The sequence below is a fragment of the Aotus nancymaae genome, unplaced genomic scaffold (assembly GCF_030222135.1).
Source record: "Aotus nancymaae isolate 86718 unplaced genomic scaffold, 86718_ANA_hifiasm-v0.15.2.pri h1tg000019l, whole genome shotgun sequence".
Taxonomy (NCBI): Eukaryota; Metazoa; Chordata; class Mammalia; order Primates; family Aotidae; genus Aotus; species Aotus nancymaae.
In genome coordinates, this window is record NW_026988431.1 from 8,419,350 (window position 1) to 8,441,695 (window position 22,346).

The 22,346-nt window shown below is 41.7% G+C and overlaps 1 protein-coding gene and 1 pseudogene across 3 annotated transcripts in view; both read right to left on the reverse strand.

Moving 5' to 3' along the window:
• Positions 1–22,346, reverse strand: part of RARB (retinoic acid receptor beta) — a 777,639-nt gene that overhangs the window by 274,513 nt on the left and 480,780 nt on the right. The window lies entirely within an intron of this gene.
• LOC105705567 (uncharacterized) overlaps positions 1–22,346 on the reverse strand; it is a 34,706-nt pseudogene that overhangs the window by 12,155 nt on the left and 205 nt on the right.

The window sequence follows — 22,346 nt, forward strand, 5'->3', positions numbered from 1 at the left end:
ATATTAAAGGGCTCGCCAATTTTCTGTAAGGGCCAGGGAACCAGGCTAAGAAGTTTCACAACCAGAGATAATCGCTGACCTCATACCAGGGAGTTAGGGAAACCTAGTTACTTCCCATCAGGCATAAGCATTACAGTTCAAGCCACCCATGTACTGATAATGAATTTTGAATAGTATCAACCCCTGATGCATCTGCCAGGGCCGTCCCCGGAACCTTGATGTAGATCTTGCAAACTGACTCACACTGACTCTTTTCTAAGTCTGGTTTATCTACATTTGATTGGAGTAGCTGGAGTTACTCACCCTAGAGAAAAAAAAAGTGGGCCTTTTTATTCCCATAAGATGGTAACTTCTAAGGAAAGGATTAATGTAGGGGAAAACAATAACAACAGATCTCCACTACAGCACCACCACCATTATCCCTGTTTTATAGAATGGAAAGAGAAATGAAAAGTTTAACATGGAAAATAATCTGCCCACATTCAAATAGCTAGAAATGGATAGGGGCTGGAGGCTGTCTCCAGATTAGAAAACACTAATCCAAATGGCTTGAGAAACCAGCATGTGATGCAGACGGGGAAAGAAAAGCAGCAGCACAGCGTGATGAAACAGATCAACAGATGATTGATCTCCAGGACTGGTGGCAACAGGGAGTGGTGAGATTGAGGTGAACCAGAGAGCTCATGTCTGTCTAAGAGGGACAGCTGCCCCCAAGCTCCTCCTGGCTATGGCTCCATGGGAATGTTCCCCAGTGGGGCCATCTATGCAGATTGTAAAAGAGGGGTTAGAAATCTAGATTTTTATTGTGAAATGTGCTGATTTTTAAGTGTTGTTAATAACTGAAAAAACTTTGTAACTATTGTTTGGGCCATAATTGTTGTATAAGCTCATCTGCTACTTGATTATTACTCCAGCTTCTATTTGCCATTTCTGCTCCAGAGTGAGTGAGCTCTCACCCACTAAATTACATTGTTATACATCTTCTTTTCAATTAATTGCATTTTTCAAACCCTCTTTTAACTCCCAGCCTTTACTTTTCCTCTATACTTGACCAGGGCAGAGTTAGAAGGTCTGAATTTTCAGTCCTGACATAACTGCTTATTAGCTGCACAATCCTGAGTGAATCCTTTAACTTCCCAAAATCTTAGGTCTTTATCTGGAAAATGGAAAAAAAAATCCACTCTGCCTACCTCCTGAGGTTATGACAATCAAATGAAAAAATGAATATGAATGTGTTTTGAAAGCTATCAAAATCTACAGAAAAGTCAGTATATTTCTTTTAAGGATAAACTTAATTTTCAGAAAAGTAATTAGCCAACATTTCTCCTTTCCGTTTACAGAAAATAACACCTTAATTTTTCTTCCGTCTCTGATTCTACCCTATCCTCCTTGGCATTTCACAAATGATTGCCTTGTAGTCAATAAGCTCATTAACCACTTCCCTGAACACTGCAGGAAACAACTCACCTGCCCCAAAGAACCCCTATTTTGAACATAAGCATTTCTTTTTTCACACACTTTTCTCCTTTTTTGCTAACCAAGTACAACATTAATGAGTTGAACTTTTCTATGGTGATTTGAGGGTAACTGACTTGAATGAGGAGGCAGGATTTCTTAGGAGGTCAACCAGAAGACACAACTTGAGTGTGAGTATCCACATCCCCCACTGTCATTCCTTGCGTTTTTTGAGAGTTTGTGTCATGAGCCTGAACTATCTATGTACCATATGTGCCCTGGGGAAAGCCGTTCTTACTGAGAGGCAAAACAGAGCCATCACTTACATGAAGAATGGAACCCATTTGGCTACGATATTCCTTTCCACATTTCCCTTTTCCAAACATGTTACAGAGCAAAGACAGGCATAAGCCTCACCCTGTTTCCCCTGTGGAAGCCCTCAGCTGCCCCGTTGTGTATACTGACCTGGCACTATCTGCCACCAAGGAGCAATGTGCGGTGGGGACATCTACGTATTTGATACTACAGCTTTTGTTAGCCAAATAAAAACTATAAACAGAGAATCTGCAACAAAACGAAAAGGTCCAGATTCGCAAAGTTCTTCTGTAGCTATAGGAGGCCTCTTTGAGGAGGAAATGAAGGTATCTTTGAGTACAGACTCAAACAGTATGGATGGCTACTGTTGTATCCTTTAAAATTCGCATCAGAGAATTCTTCTATTGTCCACACAGGGTGGGTCAGAATCTGGTCTTCACCCCTATTCTTTGTACTTGCCAGCTGGGACTCCATTCTGTTTTCACAAATACACCACTCATACACATTCACAAATATAACACCCTCTATGAAGTCTTCCTTGCTTGCACTTCCTTGATCGTCCCGCCCCCACACACAAACTTCTTCTGACCTTGACCCACAATTTAGCATCCAATGTTGTGTCCTGGTACCTAAGTGCCAGTCTCATCTGTTCCATTGGACTTGAAGGTTCAGGGCCATTATGTATACATCTCCTTTAATTTCCAGAGTGTCCAGTTCGAGGCAGTGCTTGGCACAGAATATAAACTGAGTAACGAATGTATTTACATGCAAATTCTGGCTATATCTCATGGCTTCCAGAACTTAAGTGCTTCAGAGTAAAAACACTGACAAGGGCCCTGCCTGAGGACGTGCTGTCCATGCTGTTTCTGAAAACATTCAAGGAGCTGTTGAACCATCACTGACACAGATGGTATAGAGTAGAATCGTGTGAACAGAGAGAGGTAAAGAAAATGGTGGCCCCGAAAAGGAAGGTTGTCAGCCCAAAGTCATGCAGTAGATGAATGGTAAAAGTCGCCCTCAAACCCTGGCATCCAGCTTCCAGTCTGGACTGTATCTAAAGAGTTCGTGAACAATCACGTATCTGAAGAATCATTTCTGAACGTACTGCGTTTTGTCTGCTATATGGTATTTGGAAAGGTTAAGGTCTCATGTGGTTACTATATAAAATGTCCAAACCCTCTATTTTCACAAAGGTAGAGACTTGTTTTGTTCACTGTGATAGTCTGAGTGCTTTTCACATACTAGGTACCAAAAAATAATTACCTAATATTAAATGAATGAGTGTCCAGAAAATCTGAGTTATCAGTCCTACAGACTAAGCTGTATTGCAAAAATAATGCTCAAACCTCAGCCAATTACAAAAATGAAGGACTATTTCTCACTCATGCTCCATATCCACCATGACTTAGCAGGGAACTCTGCTCCATCTCACGTTATTCTGAGACCCAGACTAGTAAAACAGTCACCACACCACAGAGGGAGAGTGCGGTGGAGGGTTATACATTTGCAGCCAAATGGTTGGCCTGGAAGCTACGCACATCATGTTCACTCCAAATTCACAGGGCAGACTTCATCACATGGCCTGCCCAACCACAAGGGGCCAGCAAGGGCAATCCTACCATGCTGCTAGCAGGGGAAGGGCAAGAAATATGTGTAGAACAGCCTTTGGGACTTTCATGAAGAATCTTTGCTTTCAGTGTCTTTACTTCTCTTTAAAGCGATCAAATAGGCTGAAGAAAAATAGTCTGGAGGAAGCCACCCTTCATGTGTATGAGCAATGCCAGAGATTTCAAGACATCTGTTTCATTACTTCTCAGATAAGAAGCAATATAAGGCTGGGCGCAGCAGCTCACGCCTGTAATCCCAGCACTTTGGGAGGCTGAGGCAGGTAGATCATGAGGTCAGGAGTTCGAGACTAGCCTGACTAACATAGTGAAACCCTACCTCTACTAAAAGTACAAAAATTAGCCAGGTGTGGTTGTGTGCACCTGTAATCTCAGCTACTCAGGAGGCTAAGGCAGGGAGGATCACTTGAAATCCAGAGGTGGAAGTTGCAGTAAGCCGAGATTGCACCACTTCACTTGAGCCTGGGCAACAGAGCGAGACTTGGTCTCAAAAAAAAAAAAAAAAGAAGCAATTATGAGATGTTAAGGAATCAGACTCCATTGTAAGAATAGAGGCACAGTCCAGGAAGAAATGACTGGGGACAGGAAAAAAGACCAAGTTAGGAAAATCAGCAAGGTACTTTTCTACAGATCAACAAAGGGGTTTTGGTTGATTGCATGCAGAGTCTGAATCAATAGAGATGTGGTTTCCCCAAAGGTGAATTAAGTTTTAGTCTACATTAACAGAAATATAACTTCTGGAATATTGGAGGTGATAATTCTGCCTAACTCCACGTTGGAAGAATCGTATCTGGAATATCACGTTAGTGCCTGGTGAAGAATTAGTGTAAACAGAGGAACATGACTGGATGGCTAAAGAGCTCACTATTCTACCACAAGAAGAACAAAGAAACTGAATTGGAATACGTAACGTGAGTAAGAAAACACTCACAGACGCTGGGTGCAATGGCTTATGCCTGTAATCCCAGCACTTTAGGAGGTCGAGGCAGGTGGATCACTTGAGGTCAGGAGTTCGAGACCAGCCTGGCCCACATGGTGAAACCCTGTCCCTACTAAAAAGACAAAAATTAGCCAGGCATGGTAACGCATGCCTGTAGTCCCAGCTACTTGGGAGGCTGAGGCACGAGAATCGCTTGAATCCGGGAGGCGGACATTGCAGTGAGATTAGATCATACCACTGCACTCCAGCCTGGGCAACAGAGCAAGACTCCAACTCAGAAAAAAAAAAAAAAAAAAGAGAAAGAAAAAAAAAACCTCAGGGAGAAAATGACAATAGTTTTTAACATCTGAATGATTACTGTGTTGAAGAGCATTCATTCTTGTCTGTATGCCTGCAAAGCATAGGAGTATGACCAAGGGAAAGAACTTACAAGGAGCTAGATCTGTGCTGGATACCAGGAAGAGTCTCTAACAGAACTCTGAAGTACAGAATGACATGTCTGGAGACTTAAATTCCCCAGTAGCATAAAGATTACCGTGGTAATCAAACATCAGTCAGGTGGGAATTTAGATGAGGTGATTTCTAAGATTCCATCTCACTCAAACATGTGATTTTAAGTTCTGTAGCATCTACTCTTGCATTCACTGCTGGACAGACAGCTGGACCTACTAGTGGGCACCATAATTTAGGAGAACGTTTTAGAGGAACACAGTCCCATGGGGCAGAGATTGGCAAACATTTTCTGTAAAGGGCCAGAGAGAAAATACTTCAGGCTTTGCTGGACATATGTTCTCTGTCGCAACTACTCAACCCTGCTGCTGTAGTGTAAAACCAGCCATAGCTAACATGTAAACAAATGAACATGACTGTGTTCCAATAAAACTTTATTTATAAAAGCAGGTTTGGGGTAGCATTTCGTTTATGGACCTTCATTTACAACCCCCTACTACAGACACTGAGAAAGATTCTAGCTAGAGAATCTGCTTATCCAAGAAATCTACACCCTCTGAGTGCCTCGTCCTCGTTCTGGTGACAGAGGCCAAAATGTTATAGGACCTACTAATCTCTGTCCGACGACAAAGAAACTAAATAATTCATGGCTCAGCAGGAGGTACAGAAAGCTCTGATCAATGCACAAATATTTGTGGTAATAGTTTGAAAATACAAAAGATGAGACTGGCTTGTAGGAGAGATATTTTTGCATAACTTTCAAACCTGGCTCACTGTTGAAAACAAAAACTGCAACCACAGATGCCATTGAGGAATTTGAATGTTGGCTAAGGGACTTTTGAGATTGGCAGTAACCATGCAATAAAATCAAGACTATGCCAGGAACTTATATGGCCATGTTACAGACGTTTTTTTGAGACAGAGTTTTGCTCTGTCACCTAGGCTGGAGTGCTGTGGTATGATCTCAGTTCATTGCAGCCTCTGCCTCCTAGGTTCAAGCGATTCTTGCGCCTCAGACTCTTGAGTATTTGAGATTACAGGTGTGCACCACCACACCTGGCTAATTTTTTTTTGTATTTTGTTAGCAGAGACGGGTTTTCACTCTGTTGTCAAGGCTGGTCTTGAACTCCCGTTCTCAAGTGATCCGCCTGCCTCCTCCTCCCAAAGTGCTTGGATTACAGGCATGAATCATCATGTCTGGCCTATGTTATAATTTTTAACTCATTTGGATAAATAATAGGTATCAGGAAAGTTTTCTGGACTACAATAAGACCAGATATACATAAGTCAGTCTCTGGCATTAGTGGAATGTGAAGGAATGTATCTCTCTTAGCATGGGTGGCTTATTGCACAACCCTAATAAGCCTGGACAACGAAAGCGTGCACACCCATGACTCCCACCAAGGATGGAGCCAAGACAAGCCGACAATTCAAACAGACAAATAACTTCTGATGTGAAATAAGAGAAACGTTCAACCCATCCCACTATCAGCATGTTTAGCTCATAATCAGGCATTATTATAATGGTATGCAAATTGCAGAAACGGCAGACATTCTTTCCAACTATGTTTTCATTAAAGATTCAGCTTTTTCTCCCCCAGAATAATAGTAAATGACATGCGAACTTCATATGAACTATAGGTCATGAAAGGATTTAGTATTGGCATTTTTAATCTAAAAAGTCTAGTGCCAGAAAATCAATATGTTTCAGTTGCAGCATTCGAATGCAATTTTCCTCATGTAACAGGGTTTCTTTCTTTCCTTCTTTCTTCTTTTTCTTCTCAGTCTTTTTTTTTTTTAAAGAGTGAATAATTCCTGGTTTTTCTATGAAACAAGCTGCCGTATTATAAGGTAATGACATCAATAACACATTACATGTAAACAGAAAATGAACAAAAAATCATTCAAGGCTCTTTTGAAACTGGAGTGCTTTTCATCAGCCCTATTACAGGTTCCATGCACATTATCGGATTGAACCATCCTGCATAACCGAGGTGCTGACAAGTCCTGATTACCCAATAACTCCTGTATCCCTTTCAGGCAGGTTCACGGAGAGGACAGGAATACCAGGGCTTCCTGGGGGGCAGCTGGCCTGCCACGGGGACCCAATCAATGAAACTCAATGCCCTCTCACTTTCCTTCTCCAAAAATGGGGCGCTGGACTTCCTGGTGCATACCTGGGCCTTTTCCTCCTGTGTTCTCAATTGTTTCAGATAACAACTGTTTATAATACAGCGGAGGACAGGCCAGGCTAATGCTACCAACTCCTTCCCTCAGATACACACAGCTCCATTTAAGCTCCCCTGTATGGCAAATGAGATGGTGTCTTTCTTAAGTAGCAGAACCGAGTGCAGAGCTTGGCGCCTGGGACAAGATGGGTAGCAGACAGCTGCAAACATTCATCACCTGAATGTTTCAAATACCCAATCCCTTACATTTTACTCTTCAGTCTTGAGTTATATCACTGATATAACACCCAAGGACCCTTTTCTCGATTTTTTTATACCACTGGGTGACATTTTACTCTTTTTGAGGGAATTTTTGTTAAAACCCAAGCTCTTTCTCTGCTACCCAACAAATGGAACTTCTCCCCCACTAGGTAGGAGTGTAGTGATGACCATGGCTCAGGTGTGACAGTAATGACAGCCAGCTGCCTGGCTGGCCTGCCTGATATCTGTGGGGCAGGAGTGATTCTACCAAAAGTGCAGAGTCTCCAGGCGAGACCACAATTCATTTTCTCAAGACAACTTTTCAACCCTTGCACAGAAACTGCAGCCTGTTGCTTGTGGTACAGCTCTGAGAAGCAGCCAAGCCAACTTAAAATAAGCCTTTAAACAAGCAAACTGTGGTTTTTGCCTTTTGGGTGGTATATCACCATATATTTGACGTCATCTGCAGCTTGGGAGATATCATATTTTTAAAACAAATTTCTTGGCTTCCAGCTTGGCTCTGGGGCATTGCTGTCTGAGGACGTGGGTTTACCTCATTAATTCAGGCTCCAGCCTTTTTCTCTTTTTCCTTGCTTTAAACCTCTCCTATGGTTAAACTCATACATTGATACATTTGCAAACAGAAGAAAACAAATAGAGTACTGGGCTCCTTACTACAGTGTTTTAAATTAAAATGAAGGTCTAATCATGCAGGTTGCGGCACATCTTAGTATATCCTACGTCCAGAGGCAGGATAGGGCAGTGGTTTGGAATATGGGCTCTCTTGTGGTTCGAATCCCAGTTCTGGTTGTGCACGCTGTGAACGTCTCCTGGCCTCTTTGTACCTCAGTTTCTGAACTGTAATGCATCCTGTAGGCTTCAGCAACCCTGAACACGTCAAAGGTTTAGAACAGTGTCTCTTGTAGGGTAAACACTTGTTAAATGCCATTATTATAAGTAAAAATACCACTGGAGTAAGTTTGAATTGTTATTGTGTCTTGGAAGAACCTGGTGAGATTAGGTGCTCTTCTAAAGGAGTTGGAGGCCATTAGAGAGCTTTGAATAGGGAGGGGCACGGCGGGACTTGCGCTGTAAAAGGATTGCTCTAGCTACTGTGCAGAGGTCAGTCTGTAAGGACAAGAGTGGAAGCAAGGACACTCATTAGGTGGCTTTTACAATAACCCAGGTGAAATCAAATGGTACTGTAGACTAGGGAGGTAGTGCTGGACATAGGCACTTCCTTGCCACAATCACTGGTGGCCTTTCAGTAAAGCTACTTGGAGCCCCACAGAGCCACAGCCAGCCTGGCAGAATGTTTTTATTTTATTTTCTTTGGGCTGGGTTAATTTCTTAATTGCAAATTACAGAGTCCAGGGTTCAAAAATGAAATGCCACTGTGGGTGGTCCACAGGTTTAATGAGGCTTGTGAATATGGCCAGATCATATCCAGTGTACTCCTGAGGCCTGGTGATGCCCGCTGTGAAAAAGGACACTAACAGCCCCAAAGCTCCAGAGAAAATAGAAAACAAGGTAGATCTTCCTAGACCCATCTTGACTTCGGTAATATGAGTACATGTTCACCTTTTCTTTGCCGACCTTAAAAATAAAATACATATGCACAGATCACAGCTGAACCCAAAACCCAAGCATCTAGACTCCCAGTCCATCACCACACCGAACTGTCTGGCAGATAGTCAAGGCCTTCCGAATCTCGGCTGTACTCGACTCCTCTAACCTATCTTCAGTGGTTAGATTCCAGATGACTTTAAAGATAAAGCCCACTGGGTCATAGAAGGATTAGATATTGGGCATGAGAGGAAAAAAATAGTCAAAGATTATTCCAAATGTGGGCCCACCAGCTAGAATTATCAAGGTCGATGAAAACGTCTGAAAGAGTGAAGATAGAGACAAGCTGAATAGTGAAGAAACAGACCATCTGAGAGGGCAGTTCTAGGCACAGCAGTTATGGTGGACACATCACAGAGGTGGGAAGACTTGGGATCATCAGCAGGTGGAGGGGATCTTACAGGGCATTCCAAGCAGAAGGAAAAGCTTCGGCAAAGATGTGGAAATGGACCAAATGTTGAACGCCAAAGAGAGGAGATCAGCAGAACTGAATAAAGAAGCCTTCTCAGGAAGCACTGAAAATAAGTTTAGAGGAGTCGGTACAGCTGGGATTCGGAAGGCCTTGACTACCCGCCAGACAGTTCTGTGTGGTGATGGACTGGGAGTCTAGGCTTGGGTTTTGGGTTCAGCTATGATCTTTGCACATAAGTTTTATTTCTAAGGTCAGCCAAGAAAAGGTGAACATGTACTTGTATTACCGAAGTCAAGACAGGTCTAGGAGGACCTACCTTCTTTCCCATTTTATTTCTGGAGCTTTGGGGTTGTTAGTGTCCTTTTTCACAGCAGGCATCACCAGGCCTCAGGAGTACACTGGATATGATCTGGCCATGTTCACAAGCCTCATTAAACCTGTGGGCCACCCACAGTGATGTTTTGTCTTTCAACCCTGGACTCTGCAATTTGCAATTAAGAAACTAACCCAGCCCAAAGAAAAGAAAGTAGAAACATTCTGCCAGTCTGGCTGTGGCTCTATGGGGCTCCAAGTAGCTTTACTGAAATGCCACCAGTGATTGTGGTAAGTTGTTACTGTACCCAAGTTTCACAAAGATGGAAACCTGAGCGACTAAATACCACATTTATTGAGGGAAGAGAGAAGAAATCATTTTTACTCAATGAGGTCTCAACCATGTGGCGAATGTCTGCTGGTATCTTTAAAGCAAAAGATCACAGGAGATTAGAGAGACATTCAGCTAACGTCAGAGGGGACATGGGTCTTCATTTTGCCACTCAGTTGGTCATGGCCTTTTGCTTCACTTACTCCTTGGGCTGGCTCAAAAAAATTAATGGGAGCTTCGCTCTGCTACTGTTGTCAAATATTAGGTTCTAGCTTAATTGCAGTCATTACTAAACAGAAAGGCCTGTGACAAATGCAGTCAGCAGGAGTTCACTGTAAAAAGCACTGGAAGAATCAGATTATAGGGGCTTGGCAAACTTGGGAGGATAAAATCAGTGTCAGTTTTCTTTGCTTCTTGGGTCACAGTCTCGCTGACTTGGGTTTTCTCACCTGCGAGTGGAGACAATGATACCTTCCCAAGTTCTTTGGAATATAATATAGGCTTTGGGGCTGGAACTGCTCAGCATGTCAAGAGGTTGTTTGTATAAAGGACCCAGGACCCTACTGAGAAAGAACTTAAGGGAATAAAGGAATAAATTCAGGCTCTGATGGCCATCAAGGGTTGGAATACTTTAAAGAGAGCACTGAGCTGACCATTCAGATTATTGTCTAGTCTAGCTCCCTTAGAAATAGAGAAGCTCGTATGTAAAGAAAAATACTAAAAAAGCAATTTATCTCCCCTTCTCTTAAATACACACAAATTCTGTGACAAATGGGGAACAGCATTTTAACATCCGAACCACAGAAGGGTGGGTAAGTGGAATGAGACTCACAGGACCTCGTATGATTTCCATGGGGCACACCCCAGCTTTGGTGGAATCTTTTAAAAAAATGGCTAAATTGAGATATACAATACACATAACATAAAATTCACCCTTTTATAATATAAAACTTGGTGGTTTTAAGTCTATTCACAAAGGTGTGCAAATAGCACCACTCCCTAATCCTAAAACATTTTAATCATCTCCCAAAGAAACCCCAGGCCCCTTAACAGTCACTCCCCATCGTCCCTTGTCCCCAGCCCCTGGAAGCTACTTTCTGTCATATGAACGTATTCTGAATATTGCATCTAAATGGGATCATACCGTATGTGGCATTTGTGACTGAATTCTTTTAATCAGCATAACATATTCCGGGTTACTCCATGTTGTAACTAGTATCAGCACTTCATTTTTCATGGCTGAATAATACTCTATTTTGTGGATGTAACACATTTATCCATTCACCAGTTGAATGTTTGGGTTATTTACACTTTTAGTCTATAATGAATAATGCTGCAAGAACTTTCACTTTCAAGGTTTTGTGTGAACACGTTTTCAATTCCTTTGAGTACATCCTAGGAGTGGAATTACTGGTTTATATGCTTACTCTTTAACCTTTTGAGAGATGCTAGACTGTTTTCCAAAGCTACTGCAGCACTGATAATTTTACTAGCACTAGAGGAGGCTTCCAAATTCTCCTCATCCTTGCTAACACTTGTTATTGTCCGACATTTTGGTTTTAGTCATGGTAGTCAGCATAAAGCGGTATCTCATTGTGATTATAATTCCCTTTTATTTATTCTTCCCGGCATTAATGTGAACTTAACGTGAGGACTCGCTACGGTTTTACTGTTAGTTTCTCATTTGCGCCAATCAACTTCACTCCTGTGGGCCATTGCCCTTTTCTCCTGCAAGGTACCTTTAATAGTGGCGATTACTCAGACCTCTGCTATTTCTGGCGCTACTAGAGGTGTGTCTTTAGCACCGTGATCCCAGTGCTGACACCAATGGTCTGGCACCTATGCCAAAGATATTTTCTCAGACGTGACATTGGTGCCATCTTCCATTACTAGTGGCTGAAGCCGCCACCACAAGAGCCTCAGATGTTAGGGAGAGGAGCACAGGGATGTTTGTTCTTGTCAAGACCAGCACTTTAAGTCCTGCTTCTAGAATCCTCAGTGTTCTAAAGATATGCTAGATTTCCCGTTTAAGATGGTAGATGGAATACCTGCCAAAAATCAATGCCCACCTCCATACAAAATACAGAACTGAGAAATGGAATCACAAGTACATATCCACACTCTGCAACACAATATGAATGCACTAAATAGAAATGGAGGAACATACAGGACCTTATGGTTATAAGGAGAAGGTAGCCATGATTATCACCAGCACAGAGCTGTAACTCTGTACCTGCTGTAAGAGCTCGAGACCAGCAGTGCCCTAGGGCTGCCTCAACATCAGGCTGTATGTAACAGCCCAAGACACACAATGGAGGATCCTCCCACTGGTGATATACACAACATGGAGAGTCCCCAGGGAGCTGAGGGAGAATAACCCCATTGGTATTCAGACTGTATGTAGTACAATGCTCCTCGACTTATAATGAGGTTATGTCCTGATAAATCCATAGTAAGTAAAAACTATCATAAATAACACACAAGTGAAAAATGCTTTTAATACCCTGATAAACCCAGCATAATGTAAAAAAATTAAGTGAAACTTCCATAGATCCAAATGTTTCTCAACTCACAATGAGGTTACATCCCAATAAACTCATTGCAAAGTCAAAAAATCTAAGTTCAACCATTGTACATCAGAGATGGTCTGTATTTTATTATAGCAGCAGCCAAAAGTGACTAAAACAGTGGGGAGACATAGTCCTAGCTTCCCTGAGTAACCATTAGGGTCTCTCCTTTTCAAGCCTTTCTGATTCTGCTACAGAAAGCTTTGGTTCCCTCTGTTCTTCTCAGAAAACTGCCCTCTGCCTGCAAAGGTCCCTGCAGAACTATTTGTACTGTGAGACCTTGTCCCTGTGCCTCTTCAATGGATCAAGAAGGATATCAGACTTAGTCATATTCTTTCTTCTAGAATTTGGAGTTAATGATTCAGAGACTAGATTGTCTCTATTAAAGGTTCGATCAAGAGTCTCGTACATTGTGAAAAATTATTGTTCAGCACATACTCTGCTTCCTCCACAAAGACATGATCAAGACATTGTGCCACATTTTACAGCATCTTAATCATTTTTCCACATGAGGAGTATGCATTTGTGCTGAACAAATAATGCAAGGACGTTTTGTAGACAGCAGTGTCATGTCTTGTCATACAAGAGAGTGTTTATCAGACACACTGAAGCAGCGATAACAGAAACACAGGTTAAATTTAGAGCAGTGGTTCTCAGATTATTTCGTGTGATATCATCTACTCCTCAACCGTATCTTATGAAAGCATAAACTATGAAACTATGCCTAAATGCACAGATCTTGGTGCTGAAATCAAATCAAATGAATTAAAAACCAATTTGACTCATATTTAATGCTATGCATAGTTGTAATTACACTGCATGGGAATTAGACATAGATAGCAAACTGTTCAGGTAGATTCGTACACAATTATTTGACTTTTCCACAGTCAGTTGCTAAGAGGCAGAGGCAAATTATTCTCGAATAGGAAAGATAAAGAAATTACTATTTTCTAGTCTTTAACTTTCTCCTATAGAATCTCTTTTTTATTTTGGTGCCATAGGCCTTTTAGTAGGCTGATAAGGGTTGTGAACTCCATCTCAGAATAATATTCCTGAAATAAAATATGTAGGATTAAAAAGGAAACCAATTTTATGGTCTTCTTAAAACTTTAAAAAATAAGTGTCTTAAAAAATGGAAATATTGCAACAATTAAATGTGATATGAAAAATATCACAGGCACTGCTTGTAATACTGCGGTTACTTCCATTCATAATTTCAAATTTAGGAGTGCGGAGAGCCAGGTGTGATGGCTCATGCCTGTAATCCTAGCAATTCGGGAGGCCAAGGTGGGAGGACTGCCTAAGCTCAAGAGTTTGAGACCAGCCTGGTCAACATGGTTAGGACTCTTTCGCTACAAAATAAATTCAAAAATTAGCCAGGCATGATAGTGTGTGCCTATAGTCTCAGCTATTTGGGAGGATGACATAGGAGGATCACCAGAGCCAGAAAATGTCGAGGCTGCAGTGAGAATGAAGATATATCTCTCTCCTTTTGCTATTTAAGTTGAAGGATTCTCTGAATTGAGATTAAGAAGTCCGTCCTGAGGGGAGAGGTCAACCACCATTCCCCACTAAATACTCACTAAATGTTACTTATTTTTTTATAAAAACCCCAAACTGATAATAAACAGTTTTTATATTACGTAAACCTGGGCTAATCCACTGACCCTGTAAGAACAAGTCGCCTTAATGCCATTGCCAGAAAGCTCTTTTAGTAACTGTACAAGTCTACGATATCTATGATACGAACAGTGACTCCTTAGATGTGGAATGCGTATTAGCATACGCGTACAAGGGAGTCTAGAATATTTCAGATATTCTAGGTCTGTTCAGGAATTTGCCATCAGGTCTGGGTCCCAAGCCCACCTTGAGTCTGAGTGAATCCTGGAGGGGTTCTTGGACAATTGGGCAGAGTTAAAGAAGCCTCCAGAGTCCATCAATCAGGTTGTACACATAAGTTATTAGAAAACCCTTTAGAATGCTCCAGTTCTCATCCTCAACCCCCTCAGGGAAGCTGAAAAGCTTTTCTCCTCCTTAGAATCAGTAGACCCCATGCATCCGGCCTCCTGAGACACCCAAGTGCAAGACAGAGGAGGAAGATTGCTGGAACCCAAAGCTAGTGTCATACCTGGGACTAAAAATCAGAGACCAGCCTAACTCAACACTATGCAAATCATCGTCCTGGGATTTGATTCGAAAACACAGACACATAAAGAATTGGTAAATTAAAGGAATGTGGGAACAGCCTGCTCTCTCACTATCACTGTATCTAAGCCGAGTTTTTAAGCATATACTAGATGAAAAGATTTGGTAGCAATTCTTAATAAAATTATATGAGTGTTTACAGAGTCAAAGTAGTCCTTCTGTAAGCTGCACAAATAAATACTGTTCCCCCTACCCTGAACCTCCGCTTTGAAGAAAGAACACATGCTTAGCTGTCTTTTGTCCTATATTACAAAAGAAAGTCCCTTTCTGTGGAATATCTGAATCATTCACTGGCAGTTTCTCAAGGTAAACAGAGTAAATTAAAAATTAATGTTTCTCATATGTATACACACACATAAGTGAATGCAATTCTTCCTTGCCCCACCAGGCATTAAAAGCAGTTGAGTCCATCTGTCATTTCAAAAAGCCTCTGAAAAAGTAGAAATCCAGGACAACATCAAAAAAAATTCTGAAAACCTCCTCCTGGATAAAGATGAATGTTCTTCCAGTGATTTGTCTAATTAGTCCCATGCATGAGACTAGACTGGGGAGTGAGGGGAAAAAATTGGATCATCTCTTGCTTTTAATAGGGAAGAAAACAAAAGGAAAAAATAAGATTATAATTATGCTGAAAACTTAAAGGAAAAAAATCCCCACAAAGATCTGCTTTTCCCTGTACATGATTAGCTTCTCTTTATGAATTAGGTTTGTGATAAAAGCTGTTTCAGATTACAAGAAAACAAACAAACCATGATTCTTATGAATTCATATAATATTTCATCTCTGTGGAGGAAGTAGCAATACCTTTGACCAGTCTAAATCCAAAATAAAATTAAAAGTCAGCTATAAGTTGAAAAAAAAAAATAGCTTCTGAGTCCTCGGTTTTTCAAACAATGTCAGGGGTAGGGAGGGAGAGGTTGTAGGGCCAACTGAACTGACCGTAAGCTCCTTTCTTCCTTTAATTCTGTTTCAGTTATAGGTCTAATTATTCTGTCGGCAGAAAAGTCTAGACCTTAATTCCCTTACTTTATCCTGAATTATTTCTTAACCATTTGAGAATATGATGAAAGCAATTAATCCCCTTCCAAGATGTACACTTGTGTGGGAACATACCATTTTGCATAACATCACAGAGTTCATGGATTTCCTCAAGTTTATATACATGAAACTCTTCTAAGTCTACACAGGCCAGATAAAGGATCTCAGTCTTTAGCCATTTTAGAGTCCATTGAGCTCTTTCTTGGACACTATCTAGGTAAGGAATGAGAGCCCTATACAAAACTCAAAGTCTCTAGGAACCTTCTCAGTCCACGAGCCTCATGGACTGCCCATGATATTGAAGACGTATCTTCTCACTCCTATAAAACATCTTGTCCAGGACAGCTTAGAAGTAAAGCACTGCTAGGATGGCATGCCAGTGAGATGTCTGGCTCACTTAAATATATTATGAATTCGGGCAAGCAAACAAAAGCAATAGGGACTTCCAAATTATAACTAGTAACACATGGACCAGTTCATGGGTCAGCGTTAGAGATCCTTTCTGAGAACCACTGAATTAAACAGTAAACAGTTTGGACAGGGAATAAGTTGACCCCCCCAGTTAGAGTGAGGTTTTTCCCCCACTCCAGTAATCCACATCATTTCATTTCTTTTCTGCCAGACCTTTACCACTAAGTAATTAAAATAATTGAACTAAGAATTTTTGAATGTTTACTATCTGCTGGGTACCATGCTAAGCCTACTCATGTATGAACTCACTTCAACCTCACATTGCCTTCAAGAGGTAAGTACAATTAAAATTAACACTTTATAGATGATGAAACGTAAGTATGGAGATAATTTGCCTCAGTTCCCAGAAAGCTAGGAGATGGTAAAGTTACTTCCCACCCTACATTTCCCATGGACATAGATAGCTTAATTTTCCTGGAAGTCGGAGCTTCCAGCAAAATCCTAATTACCGGCTTATTTAGGGAAAAAAGCCCTTTCAGCAGACTCCAGGCTGCTTTCCCTTTCAGATTGTCTTCTGTGCTTCCGAGAGGATTTTGCCTTGTTTCTGCAATATTTAATGACATGTGTGTCTTCTGACCCTCTTCTAAGTTTCTTCTTCCAAGGCTCATCTCGAGTTTTGCCTCTTTGGTGGCTGTCCCTGAGGTTCATTCTATTATGTAAGATTATGCATCCTTGAAATTACTTTCCTTAGACAGTTGGTTCACATAGATTCTAAGTCTCTAATATAGAAAACCATGAAAATTTACTGAGGCAAAAAGATATACTATTGAGAAACCCTCTGGTGTGTGAGCCAAAGCTCCCTTTTCTCCAAACAAATCCTCCATCTCCATATGTCCTTGTCCCCCTTCTGATACTTCTGAATTCTCCTTGTAGCTGCTGTGGTAAAGAAGCTAAGGGATCATGGAACTTGTTCTCAACTTCTAATTTCCTGCTGTTGATGATCTGTCTCACATTTAGATTGATATTCAATATCTAGCATGTGGGTGCCTTAGTCAAAACCAAGGGAGAAGTAGTCCCATCTTGTCCACATGTCACAGCAATAAAACTGGGCCCCTGATGTATCAAAATCTTAGGGCTTGGGAGAATTTTCATTTAATACTTAAAATAATATACAGCCCTACATATTAGGCAGATAAAAATGTCATGAGGTTGGGACTCTTTTTAATCCCATTATATGAACAAGAAAACTGAGAGGTTAATGTCTTAGTCTGCCCAAGTTGCTGTAACAAAATACCTTAGACTGGGTAATATACAAAAAATGGAAATTTACTGCTCATAGTTCTGGAGCCTGGGAAGTCCAAAATCAAGGTTCTAGCAGATTTGAATGTCTGGGGAAGTTCTGTTCTTCATAGATGGTATATTCTCACTACATCCTCACATAGTAAAAGGGCAAAAAGGGCTCCCTCAAGCCCCTTTTATAAGGGCATTAATGCCATTTATGAGGACAGAGCCTTATCACCTCCCCATAACTCCACCTCATTTTTTTTTTTTTTTGAGACAAAGTCTTGATCTGTCGCCCAGGCTGGAGTGCAGTGGCACAATCTCAGCTCGCAGCAGACTCCCTCTCCTGGGTTCAAGCCTCCTGAGTAGCTGGAATTACAGGTGCGTGCCACCAAGCCTGGCTAATTTTTGTTCTTTTAGTAGAGACGGGGTTTCACCATGTTGGTCAGGCTGGTCTCGAACTCCTGACCTCGTGATCCACCTGCCTCGGCCTCCCAAAGTGCTGAGATTACAGACCTGAGCCACAGTGACTGGCCAACTCCACCTCTTAATACCAACACATTGGGGACTGGATTTCAACATGGAGATTTTTTTGAGGGAAACAAATACTCAGACCATAGCAGTTAAAATGCCCAAAAGTCACAAAGCAGGCACAATCAGGATTTGAACACAAGTACTTAAGCACTCTTGTTCTTAACTACTGTACCACGGTGCCTCAATAGCATAAGAGAGTTATATGCTAACTGGTAACAGTCTATATAATTTGGGTGACATATTACTCCTTTGGGAAAATGAACAGATTAAGATTGTTTTGAGAGGTAAAAACAGACATACTTTCTGGTATCCATGAGACAGAGCAGGACTGATCACATAGTACAGGGCTAACCGGGGCACTATTATCTGTGTATACATCTCAATACCCTGTGATAAAGAGCAGAGCAGGGTAAGGGCAGGGAATGAATCTGAGAGCAAATCTGCAAAGCTTCTGATTTTTCCTCCTCCTTCCCCCCATCCACTCCCACTTTCTCCTCTCTCTTCTAAGCTTCCACCAATGGGCAGCTGGAAAGGGAGAAGCTATGGCCTCTCTCCTCTCCCCCTCTGCCTTCGGTGGCTTCTCCCAGTGACTGAATTTCCTCTGAGGTTTCAGCTCCCACTGTCTGCCCCAGATCTTAACCTGCAATAGCACCATCTCTTCCTGTAGGCCCTTCAGACTGGGTTGGGGAAAGGGGTGGCCCCATCCTGCAGTTTCTTCTTTTAGCTCTTACATCAACGGTATGACCAACTCCCCATATTAAATTCCTTCTGTTAGAAATAGCTGGAATGGCATTTTCTTTCCTTCCTGGATGCTGGCTGGTAGACAGAATGAATTCAAGACCAAGACATGCCTACGGCCATGCAGTAAGTTAAATTCCCGGGGTTCAAATGTCTCTCTTCAAAACCTGACTTTTCCTACTAGAAGATGCTGCTTCTCAGTGAGTGCCCAGTGTTTATAAACTTAATGCTTAATGAATGACAACATAATCAAAACAGATTTTGTTTTGCTTTTTGCTTTATCTCAGTCCTCTTTGGTTTCTTAACTCCACTGAAACTTTTGGCAACTTCTGATTTGTTCATGGAATTCTTAAGAGATGTGAAGCTCTTTCCTGGGAAACAGGCTGCGTTTTCCTTGGTGAATCCTTTGGTGAACATCCCCTCCTTACCTCCTCTGAAGTTATTGTCTCTGTGATACTTGGGCTGAAGCTGAGAAGGCTTATTCAAAGGAACAAAGCCCTTAGAACAAATGAGCAGCCACTCCCAGTTGCAACACATGTGAAATGGAGTCCCAGCATCCTGGGCTTGAATTTCAAAAATGCAACTAGGTTGTGACCCTGTAAGACTGGCTAGGCTAGTAGATGAGCAGAACCAGTTCTTCATTTTCGTGGCAGGGAACAGACAGAAGACAAATACATACAACGTTTTTAGCCAGAACTCCTAAACCTGAGATATTTCCATTTAATCAGATGGAAGCAAAGATAGATATACTAGGTGATGATGGTTTGAGGCAAATGGGATTAGTTATTGTCATAGACACAGCTGCTTCCTCTCTCTGCATCTTTTTTTTAAATGGAGTAACTCTAGCCTTGGGAAATTCTTTTTCTTTTGTCCAGTGTTCTGCAAAATATCATCCGAAATTGGAAAACGCTGTGTTGCACATTGGGTAATAGGCATTCTTCCCATAGTCAACAACACAATAGCATCAACTACAAAAGAAGCATTAAAAATGTTAACAACAAAGAACATCTGAGGGCTTATGATGTGCCAGGCACTGGTCTAAGCGGTTCATGTTAACATATCAACTTGTAACGACTGTATGAAGTAGGTACTATTATAGTCTCATCTGACAAATGACAAAACTGAGTACAGACAGGTGCTCACTGCCCAGACTGACACGGCCAGTAAGTGGCACAACTGGGATTTGAACACTGACAGTTCAGGGCCTTTGCCCACATTTTTAACTACAGTACTGTACTGCTTCTCCATAGCATATCAGAACACGGATACAGAACACGGATACATGGTGAAAAATTCTACATAACGAGTCTGATCTGGTTGTGTGACTGCATACCCAGGCTGTGAATAACTAGGAGAGCTAATCTTTTGTCTCCATTGGATTTTCAGCCACAGGAAAAAAAAAAAAAAAAAAAAAAACACAAAAAAACCCCAAAACCAACCACCTTTACTGAGCATCTAGGATCTTTTTGGCTCTTGCCGAGAGCACACTGTGCTTAGTTTGCATTAAATTTTAGGGGTGTCTTCAGTTTCACAGACCCCAAAGGTATTTTCAGACTGACACTAAAGCAAAAGCTATTTCGAAGTGACCAGCCTCGAATAGGGCAGGACCGTGTTTTCTCCTAACACAGGCCTGCAGCTAAAATCCAGGGCACGTTGAAACAAGCCCAGTTTGAAACCAACCCAGGACTCTTTCTTCTCCACTTGCCAGTGGAGACAGCTGTCCATATCAAAGGGAAGGCGGCTCCTGAGGAGTCTGGTTTCTGGAGACTTTGGCTTCTCAGGATTTAAGAAAACTAAAGAGGGAGGCATTCATATAAATCTTTCCTTGCCTAACTCTGTCTGGGATCTGAAGCTACCCAGAGCAATGCAAGCTCCCTCTTGTTTTAGAAGAAGTTTTTCATCTCATCATCTACTTTAACAAAAACTACAAAGGCTTGTTTTCCCCATCTCCTCTTCCCACCTCAAAAGAAGACAGGGCATAGCATTTGACTCCCCTCTTTGAGAGAGACCTCACCATTCACTCAGTGATGTGACCCTGCCCACATGAAAGAAAGTGCTGTGTGTGCCCCACTTCGCCTTTAGACTCTGACACTGGGGAAGACTTGCTCAACTTGGGACATTTCTTGGACACGTTTCCAAACTACACTTTGGTGGGGTGAGGGTGGGAAGGGGCCGTCTCGCCGTCTGATGGTCCCACCCTCGCTGCTTCACCAGCGGTGAAGAACACCCCTTGTATTTTTGTTAATTTGTCAAATTCTCCTACTAGGGACAAGAGAGCCAACTCTGCTCATCGGCAACCCCTGAAGCAGGGTATTCTTCAAGCAAAGGATGGGGAGATTGAGAAACAATTCATCTCTATCAAGGTTTGGCAAAAAAGTGGAAGGCAGATTCACTACCGCCTTCTCACATGTTAGAAACCACGTCGTATTAAATTGGTAAAATTTTAATGAGAGGAGTGGTTCTGTCGATCCCCATAAGAGAGGGAAAGTTAAAGTCGTGGGTTAAAGATTAATATTCCAAGTTCAGAACAGAAGGATGTTCTTTTGTGGCTCTGTGCTTATGCCTTGAATGTAAACATTGTTTCGAGAGCCATTTTTTCTTGGCCAGATCTTTAAAGGGTAATAAATTAGCCTGTGGACAGCCATACAAGCTGCTACTAGATGTGAATGTGAATGTGTCTGAAGAAAAGGCTGACTTTCAATCAAAGTCTATTGAAAGAATGGTTGGATTTTCTAAAGAAGCATGTTGTGCCTATTAACCAACTTACAAAAGGGGCCATTTCCTTGATTTATGTTTGGTTGCTATAGAGATCCTGCAGCCCAGACTGGCAGGTGAAGCTCCCCTCTAACAATCTCAGAGGTTTTTCTTAGTTATCCTCTGAGGCCGAACTGCTGCAGTGGGTAAAAGGCAGTGTGCAAACAAGCTGTGTGTGTTCGGGAAAAAAAAAACAAAAAAACAAACATCTGGCCCAAGCATTTCTACGCATATCTCTTAAATGATGACTTACTATATCTGAGACGTAGGGTAAGCATTTTTACGGTACTTGAAAACACGAGTGCAAAGAGAAGTTTATTTTTCTATTTGGGACCATTAATGACTGGTTTCTGCAAGTGCAGTTTATTGCTCATGTTATTTTACAGAATGCGCAGCATTCCACGTTTGAACTCAAGCTGATCTTCAAGAATGAGCTGTGTCTTCATGACTTGAGGGAAGATATTGATGTGCGTATCTATGAGTATATTTGTATACATTTTTGTGGAGCAGATGGATTATAATCATTGCATGGTAACGCTGGAGGAATCTTAACAATAGTTTTGCCTCAACCCTGTATTTCTCAGGAGGGAAAACTGAGGGATTTCAGAAAGATTTGCCCAAGTATGACGTAAGTGATCTGTCATGGGGAAAAAATTGTCCCTTTACCAAAACTCTTGCCATTATTCCCCTACCATATGAGCAAGAGAAAACTTCAGGGTCAGAGAGTTGAGGAGAGGGCTTGAACACTGGTGATAATGTAACGTCACATATAATTCACAAGGAAAACATTATTGCTGGGTCAGAGACAAATCAAAGTTTATGTTCTGGGGCAAGCAAGGAAAGAGGAGAGAGAGAGGAAAAAGCCGGGGACAGAGCAGAATGCTAAGTGCATCCCTCGGTGTCAATGGCCCTTATATATACAG